Below are 9,779 nucleotides of genomic sequence, written 5' to 3'. Positions count from 1 at the left end.
TCCTAACAGTATGAAAATGTATAGGAATGTTCGAAAATTTTTCTAGTGGAGCGGCATGAAGAGGGAGACTGCCGAGTTTATAGCACAGTGCTTGACTTGCCAGCAGGTTAAAGTTGAGCACCAAAGACTAGTGGGTTAGTTGCAGCCACTCTTCATTCTGGAGTAGAAGTGGGACCACATATCTATGGATTTTGTTATGGGACTTTCATTGGCATTGCATGGTTAGAATGCTATTTGGGTGATCGTAGATTGTCTAACGAAGACCGCCCATTTCCTTCCCATGAAAATCAACTACTCCATGGACAGACTGGCAGAGATTTATGTTTAGGAGATAGTCCATTCTTATAGTGTGCCAGTGTCTATAGTTTTAGAACAAGACCTACATTTCACATCACGGTTTTGGAAGAGCTTACAGGAGGCTCTGGGGTCTCAGTTATCCCTCAGCACGACCTTTCATCCTTAGATAGATGGGCAGACTGAGAGGATGATCCAGATTCTTGAGGATATGCTACGTGCTTACGTGTTGGAGTTTGGGGGTAGTTGGACCCAATATATGCCACTAGTGGAATTTGCATACAATAATAGCTACCAGGCCAGCATCAGGATCGCACCTTATGAAACGTTGTATAGAAGAAGGTGTCGTTCCCCATTATACTAGGATGAGATGGGTGAGCAACGATTTGTGGGGCCAGAGCTACTGCAGCACGCATATGATAAAGTTCGTCTCATCAGAGATAGGATCAATGCAGTTCAGAGCCGGTAGAAGAGTTATGCTAATACCTGCCACAGGAAACTGGAATTTGATATGGGAGATCACGTGTTGTTGAAAGTAGCTCTATTAAAGGGAATTATGAGATTTTGAAGGAAGGGTAAGCTTAGCCCTAGGTTTATTGGCCTGCTTGAAATCCTTGAGAGAGTAAGGTCAGTTGCTTACAGGCTAGCCTTCCCACCCGTTTTGTTCAGAATGCACAACATATTTCATATTTCCATGTTAAGGAAATACATCCTGGACTCCTCCCATGTAATCAATTTTGGTGAGATCGAGCTCAGGGATACTCTGATGTATGAGGAGGTACGAGTGTAGATTTCGGATAGAAAAATCAGGAATTACACAATAAAAAGATTTCTTTAGTAAAATTCTTGTGGAGAAATTATGCAATAAAGGAAGCTTCATGGGAGCTCAAGGAGCAGATATGACAAAAATACCCGCATTTATTCAGTGGGGTTCACCAATAATTAGGAAAAGATGCAGATAAGTATGTAATGTCCCTTTTGCAGGTTAATCAGTACATGTAATAATCTTTTGGTAGTATGTAGTATTTTGGTTTTGGGAGAATTTTAGTTTAACTATTTGTAATCTCCCAGGACCCTGAATGTAATCACGGTATTCCTCCACCACAAGTGAGGGTAAGTAATAAAATAAGTAGCCTATTTTCTTTAAAGGATGGTGTCAACACAGATAGTAAATTTTAAGAACGAAATTTTTATTATAAGGGGAGAATGTAGAGACCCAAAGAATTATAGTAATTAAATAATAAAGTGGAGAAAAGGATTTTTCAAAAAGGAGTTTCAGCAAGGTCTCGTCGATAAGTGCAGGGTGCTTCTCGATGAACAGGCTTCATGGGCTCTTCAATGGGGACATGCATCTCGTCGACGAGAACTTACCGAGAGACTATTTTTAGGGCCTAAAACTTGTTGAAAAGAAGAAGGTGTTCATCGACAAACCTCTTTCATGGACTCATCGACAAGGATATGTGGCTCATCGGCGAGGCCACATGGACAAGCACTTTATAAAAGGGCAAGAATTCATTTTCCTGTGATAGAAACATGCATGATTTCTCTCTCTCTCTCTCTCTCTCTCTCTCTCTCTCTCTCTCTCTCTCTCTCTCTCTCTCTCTAACTTCATCCTTTATGCCTTCTCTCTAGAAATCCAGCCTCATTTCAAGCAAGTTGGACGATTTGAAGCTGCCACGCTACTCCTGGGAAGTTTCTCTTCATATCTGCAGGAGTAGATCATTGGTTAGGCCAACTTAGGCACCATTCCAAAATTTGGGTAAGTTGATTATTTTAAGTTTTATTAGGTTTTTGGTGTTTCTGGACTGAGGAGAATATGTTAGGAAAGATAATACTGAAGTTTTGTTAAGGAAAATGTAAATTTCAGGGTGTTGAGCTAGGAAAAACCATGGGTGTAATTTTAGATTAATTATTGGGCATCTCAGTAGGCCAGGTAAGGGGATAAACTAATTCAGTATTTTTCATGAAATTATTTACCATATTACAACATTTATTTTCAAAAATTATGTATGTATTAGCACAATGTTTGGGAATACTGTTGTTAAACAAGAAAATGGATTTAATGATTAATTAACAGGAAATATGATTTCAGATCAGATTTTATGCTTAAAGGTATTATTCATATTTGGGTGGCATGAGTATTATTTCCATGAAATTATGTTATATCATAATATTATGATTTCCCCAGAATAAGGATGTTTTTCTCAGTTTACGGGAAAATTATTAAATAGTACAGAAACTGTTTTACAGATATTATGTAAATTAGAACAAGAATTTCATGTTCGGTACGTTATGATATACTGGCGCAAATGCCGTGATTTTCATGTTGTGATATGCCGGCGCAGATGTCGTGATTCATGTTGGCTCAGATGCTGTTATTATGTATGATATGCAAGATTTCATGAAATATTGATATGTCAGATATTATTATGATTATGAAACAGTTATGTTTCAGTATATGAAACGTACTAAATGTTATCAGAACCCAGATGGATTAGTTTAGTTTTCACGATGCATGGTACCATAGCTACAAGTTCAAGTTCAAGTTCAAGTTCGAATACAAGTTCATGCCAGTGCTACCACACATTTTATGTAGAGTGTGGGAGATGGCAATCGATGTGGCTTCATGGTAGTGCACACACTCCCCTGGCAGTCTGGACTAGGTGGAGCAGGCCCATCATACTTATAGACTCATGTTTGACTTAGGGTGGTTGGCCAACCATTGCTAGGTCCCGCCTTCGGGCCGCACAACCCAGTCATGTGGGGGTAATATATGACATTAGTTAGCTATCCATCCTGGGTATTATTCATGTATGTACAGCTATATAAGATGATTTTCATGTAAAGAAATTTAGTACGTTATTTCACTATGTATCATGTTTTATTCAAATACGATATAGACAGTTTTTACTACATATGATTTATGTACTGATATTATGTAAAACACGAAAATACTTATGTTGCCACACATTGGTGTTCGTTTATTTTCCTTACTAAGATATGTCTCACCCCATCTTATAAAACATTTTAGGGAATCCAGTTAGACAGGCGAACCAAGCTCCGCGTTAGTAAAGGCAGTTTATACTACCCCGGTAGGAGGGTGAGTTACTGAACTAAGGTAAGATGGTTTTTGGATTATGATCCTATTTTTACCTTTTTGGTCTTTTGGGATATATATATATATATATATATATATATATATATATATTTGACAGATTAGTAGTACTCTAGTATTGTAACTGTTGGATGGTATGTATGTAATTTATGTTTTCCGGTGCTTAGGTGTCAGAGATGTATAACACGTATATCCCTGGTATCCATGGGTCTAAGTTGATCATAATTATGTCAGTTTAGCAGGTTATGGGGATCATTACGTATGTTATATTTTTAAAAAATTTTGGTAAAATAGGCAAGTCGTTACATGTGCTCTTTTGCTTTGATCTCTCATAAAACATTTTTCAAGGTTCAAAATAAGGTCTCCAAGTCCATGTTTAACCCTACAATATTTTCGTAAGATGCATGTGTAGGGTATATTTTGAGCTTCTAGCTATATCATATAAAATATGCAAATATAATCTATTATAAATACTCATTCCCATGACGATCTTGAACTTGACGCTTGAATCTTCATTCTTCTACTCTTTTAGTTCCATGTATTGTGTCAGGTTGTATATGCTTTAATCCTCGTGGGTTCCATGACTTCCTCGCCTTCCATGCATGCTAAATAATGTTCCTACTTACAATCTCAATGGACAGATCAAATACTAAGTGATTTGTCATTATTAATCAAAACAGGATTGGACTCATAGAGTCAATAGAAACAATATCAATTCAATCCTAAGGTTTCCATAGATTGAATGAGTCTTCAAAATATCGAAAAGAAGGGATCAAAAACTTTCAAGCAATATGATTAAAGATGGAGAATGGTTACTACTCAAGCAAATCCACTATTGTTGGATACCAAAATGGTCTGCACTTTCGTGGGAACACTGAAAGGTGTCTACTATGACAAGTTGATTCCACAAAGTCTATCCAAAATTTGCAATCATTGCAGCTATCAAAGTAAAAAATGAAAATGGGCTAAAGTCTAGGAAACTGATTGATAACACTACTTTGAAATCAGTTGAACAAATTGCTAGGAAGAAAATATTTGTCAAGAAGGAGAAAATTGAAGGAGAAGTGAATGCAGTTTTCCAAGAACAAGGCACAGAATTCAAATCAACTTCAGTTATTTGCACCTATACAACCCAACCTATCATCAACTTACAACGTACCAAATCAAGTCAACCCTAATCCAAGACCAAGAAGGGAATTCACCACTCTTCCAATTCCCTTAGTCAACTTGTGCCATTAGTTACTATCTCAAGGGAAGATAGTATGATCCAAATCAGAATTGTGAATATCATATGAATGCATCAAGCCATGCTACTAACAATTGTCCAACCTTGAAGCATCAAATTCAAGATTTCATTGATGTCAATATTTTGAAATTCTAGCAAGTAAAAAGTGCTTCAAATTCAAACAAGAAAATAAGTACTTTGATAGATCATAGTAGCACATCCATCAATGCTTTTGAAGTGTGTGAAATCCAAGGCATCATTAGTCTATACCTTTTATATCCCCCATTATAATCAAAGTCATAACCATGGTCATCTAATACAAACCATCATCCATATCAAACACTAAATCCTTGAAAACCACCTACTCCATTTCGAAATTCCTCAAACAGATTTGTGCTTTGGAAATATGAAGCAAAAATGGTGATAGCAAATTAGCTATCAAAAGTGGGTGATCTACGTGGTACCATTGGTATGATAAACACTCTAAAAGACTTGGAAAGAAAGAGAAAGGATAAAGAGAAAATGAAAGTATATAGATAATAAAGCAAATGCAAAGAAAAGTAAAGAGGTTGATGATGAAGAGGTTCAAAAGTTCCTATAGCAACTCAATATCAGTGACTACAACATATATGATTTTAGACCCTCATTTATCTTTGTTTATCCTCATTTTATTATGTATTTACCTAGAGTTATCATTGTTCAGATTTATGCAAGGTTTTTTGTCTTTTTCAGGAAAAATAGGTTAAAACCATGGAGTTAGGCATTACAAGAAGTCAAGGATGATTTGGAGGATTCAAAGATCAAATTCAGATGTTCAGCCAAGCTCCAGAAGCTTCAGAACATAAATGGATAAGAAGATAACGCTCGACCATGTGGTGCAACCAGCAAACCACAGGGGCGACCTAATCTTCCACTATAGACTCCAAGGTTCAGATTGAGACCAGAATGCTCCAAGGTACCAAGTGCGTGACCAAGTGACCCTCTTGGGTGACCATGACGAGGTACTGAGATAGAACTAAAATTCAAAAGTACTGAGAGTCTCAATGAAGTGTTCGGCCAAGAGACCTTCCAAGGCAAGTATGTCGAGATATTAAGATTTCCTAAAGACTGAGATATTGCAAGTCTCGACCATCAGGACCTTGAAGCACGACAAGGTCAAAGACATTGAAGATTTGAATCCTTGACTTCTCATAAAATCTGACTAGGGCACATGCAAGAATGACATAGGAGTGACTTGGTCAACAGGAACGATCTTCTGCGCGAGATTTGCTGCAACCTTTTCCTAATTTGTAAAACAAACATTGTAAACACTAGAGCCTATAAGTATTCACTATGAACACAAGCTCTGAGTTCCTCTTTGACCTCTTTTAGGTGAGTGAAAGACCTAGAAAGTCCTTGAGAGCCAAGATAGAATAGGAGTAGAGTAGTTTCGATTCGTGTATGGAGTGTTCAACGGCCTATGACAACCAGTGGCATTCAGGCAATAGCTGTGTATATTAGGATCGCCTCTTGTACTTCTGGTGTTAGTGACAGACGTTTGGAATGATAAAGGGATGATCTTTTTACTCATGCTTTCATTTACTGTTTTACATTTATTTGTTGTGTGTTTGATGAAAGGTTGCAAATAAGGATAAGCACTTCTACGCATCAGTCAGAGGGAAATAGTCAACTATGGAACCCCAGAGGTGTTTGTTATCATTGAGATAGGGTATGCTCCGGTTCCCGACCATACTCTGGACGGTTGGTGGACCCTTTCTACCTTGCTCCCTCAATTGCCCCTCTCTCGCTTTGGCCCGCTCGAGTTAGTACTTCTATGGAAGTTTGGATGAGCGTAGTTAGAAGCATGGCATCCAGCATTTGATTCTGACCATAGTATCACTTTGTAGGAGTAGGTTAACTTATAAATTTACCTGCTTTACAGTAGTATAGATTTACTTGCTTTCATTTATATGCTTTCCAGTAGTTGTTAGATAATCATCATTGCAAAATACCATCTTTCACTTATATTTCATAACGAGGTTCTAGTAAACTAATTCAGAAGCGGTTTAATAACTGCGCTAAAAGTCCCTGAGGATTGACACCCGACTTACCCACTTTCTACTGAACTTGGGATAGTTAGGTTTTATAAATATTATTTTTGGTAATTAAGGACCCAAGCCTTGGCGAGCCTACCAAATTTTGGCACCGTTGCTGGAGACTTGGCTATGGTTACAAGCCAACTTTCACTTTAGAGCATCATTTCCTTGTTCTTTTGATTTGCACTCCTTTTGTTTTCTCTTTATTTGTTAATTTCTATTTTCTTTATTTTGTTTTTTATTTTTGAAGTCTAAATATGTGTGCTTACACATGTGTATGTTTGGTTTGCATTCTTTAGAACCCGAGATAATTCCCATAGATCTTAAGATTGAAAAATCTCGTAGGCCCCTTAGGAAACCTATATCTAATCTAGAGAAGGCTGAGTCATCTAAACTAAAAGCAATGGCTAAAGATAACCCCCCGGTTCCCACTAAAAAAATCCTGAAACCCCATGCTCCTCACCTACCTGTGGTGTGAGAGCAACACCTTCAACCTCTTAGAGACTACTTTGTACCTAATGCATACACATCACCATCTTGCATCTAGTTCCTAGATGTCTAGGTGGAACAATTTGAGATTAAGACTCTAATCATCGCGATGCTACCCAACTTTCATAGGAATTCGATAGAAAAACCTTATCAGCATCTAGATGAGTTCTTGGAAGTTTGTTCCACCATCCGCATCCCTAATTCCAGTGATGATGCTCTCCATCTTAGGCTCTTCCCATTCTCTCTGAAGGACAAAGCCAAATATTGGCTGACGTCCTTAGAACCGAACTCGCAGACCAACTAGGCCACCATGCAACATGAATTTCTTAAAAAGTACTTTCCAATTGGGAAGACTAACCAGCTTTGGAGAGCCATCACAAGTTTCTCACAAATGGATGGGGAACTCTTTTTCGAGACTTGGGAGTGCTTTAGGGACCTACTCCATAAATGCCCACATCACCAGGTCCCCAAGTGGCTATTAGTCTAAACTTTCTATGGGGGGTTGGCTAAGAGAGATAGGTCCATGGTTGATGCATCGTGCGGAGGTACTTTCCTCACTAAGCATGAGAATGAGGCATGGATTCTCTTTGAAAATCTGGTTGAAAACTCTCCACGGCACATGGCTACCACCTGTAGAATACCTAATTCATCAATTTCTAAACCTAAAAGAGTTTACGAGTTAGCCATGAGCCAAGACTTAGCTTCTACTCTGCATACCATATCCAAAAAGCTGGATCAATGCTTGTCCCTAGGACCACAAACAACGTGTTATAATTGCTCCAACCCTTCCCATACATGTTATAATTGCCCATACACGCACTCCCTACCTGAGCTTGGGCATGAGGAAGTAAAGGCCACCCACAACTGGTATGATAAGCCCTCTAATGACCCGTATTCAAACACATACAACACTGGGTGGAAACAATATCCTAACTTCTTGTGGAGGCCAAAAGCTCCAGGTTTTCAAGCTCAAAGACCTCCACAAGCCCCAAATGCTTTGCCACCACAACCATACCAAAATCTCCAAAGTTATCCTGATTCAGCCCGAAAATTTTTAACTACCCAGCAGCTATCTCCCTTACAACCTTAGTACAACACATATCAAAAGACAGTGTTGAGGTCCCTTAAGAATATTGAAACTGATCGCCAAGCGAATCGGCAACTCCTTCACTCTTACTCCCAGTCCATTGCAAAGCTAGAAGCCACTTTGGGACAACTAGTTGCCACCTTAAGTCAGAAATATGGAGGCAAGTTTCCAAGTAAAATAATAGTAAATCCTAAGGGACAATATAGGGTAGAATGTGAACCAGACATTGCCCCCTCATCATATTCTGAGCAGGCCCAGGCGGTAACCACATTTCAAAATGGCAGGCGGACAGTTGAATAAGGCAAGGAGTAGCTGAGCATGGGGGAGACCCAAGATGAAAAACCGGAAGCACCCAATGCTGATTCATGCACTCTTTATTCCTCTAGTCAGGTACAAATACCATTGAGTCTCACACCTACCACCAGAGGGACCACACCTCACTTCGCCCCCCATAGGGCTCTTCACAGCTACCCAGTGACACATCTGGTAGCCCCACTTGCACCCTCTATATTTAGGAAAGAGGCTTCCACTGAGTCTATCTGAGACATGTTTAAATAAGTGAGAATGGATAAGTCTCCCTATTGGCCTAACATGGCTTTTGAATCTCATTTTGATGATAACAAATGAAGGTTGATTTAACATATTGTTGTTAAGTGATGATGTTTCAGGAATGTTTTGTTGGCCTAACTAAGCTTTTCAATCTTGTTTTGATGATAACAAACGAAGATGGTGTAACATGTGTTGTGAAGTGATCTTGCTTCAAGAATACATACCTCAACACAATGGAAATAAGATATAAGTCAAAGCTACATCAAGAGAAAGCTTCAACAGATATTCAAAGACAAATGAAAAAGCTTAAAGATCAAAGAGGACTTGAAGTCAAGAGGATTATCAAAGAATTGAAGCTTCAGTACTCAAAAGCTTAAAGATCAAAAGGGACTTGAAGTCAAGAGGATTATTAAAGACTTGAAGCTTTAGTACTCATATGCTATATTTAGATAAGCTAGTTGTAAGTACTTCTTCTCAAATGACATTTAGAGAATATAAAACTCTTTAAGGAACATTTATGAACTTAGAGACCTATCTTAAAACCCCCAGGAAAATTTTAAGAAAAATCAAATTTTGTGAGCAAAACAAAATTTGAAAAACCAAAAAGGAAAAACTAGTAAATGGTTGGCCCAGCCGACTGACCCAAAATGAACTTGGTTCAGTCAGTTGACTAATAGGGATAAATGAGCAAAAATTAACTGCCCAACCGACCGAGGAATAACCCAGCTAACTGACAACACTCATCCGACTGACTCAAAATACACTTAGTCTTGCCAGTCGACTAACAATTTCTCAAATAAATTTCTGGGAGACAGAATGATGTCAGCAGCCTGTCCAGCCGACTAACCCTATGAATTTGAACTACCCAGTTGCCTATCCAACCGACTGACTCCACGATTTTTATTTTTAAAACTCCAAAGGGAAAATTTCAAAAATTGGTTTTTC

At 38.4% G+C, this 9,779-nt stretch overlaps 1 non-coding gene across 1 annotated transcript; it reads right to left on the bottom strand.

Moving 5' to 3' along the window:
* Positions 1–7,557: 7,557 nt before the first annotated feature.
* On the bottom strand, positions 7,558–7,663 carry LOC131147310 (small nucleolar RNA R71). Its single transcript, XR_009134700.1, has one exon. It is a non-coding gene; the product is annotated as a small nucleolar RNA R71 (small nucleolar RNA).
* Positions 7,664–9,779: the final 2,116 nt, after the last annotated feature.

This window comes from Malania oleifera, chromosome 1 (genome assembly GCF_029873635.1).
Source record: "Malania oleifera isolate guangnan ecotype guangnan chromosome 1, ASM2987363v1, whole genome shotgun sequence".
Classification (NCBI taxonomy): Eukaryota; Viridiplantae; Streptophyta; class Magnoliopsida; order Santalales; family Ximeniaceae; genus Malania; species Malania oleifera.
This window is presented reverse-complemented; position numbering and strand designations above follow the sequence as displayed.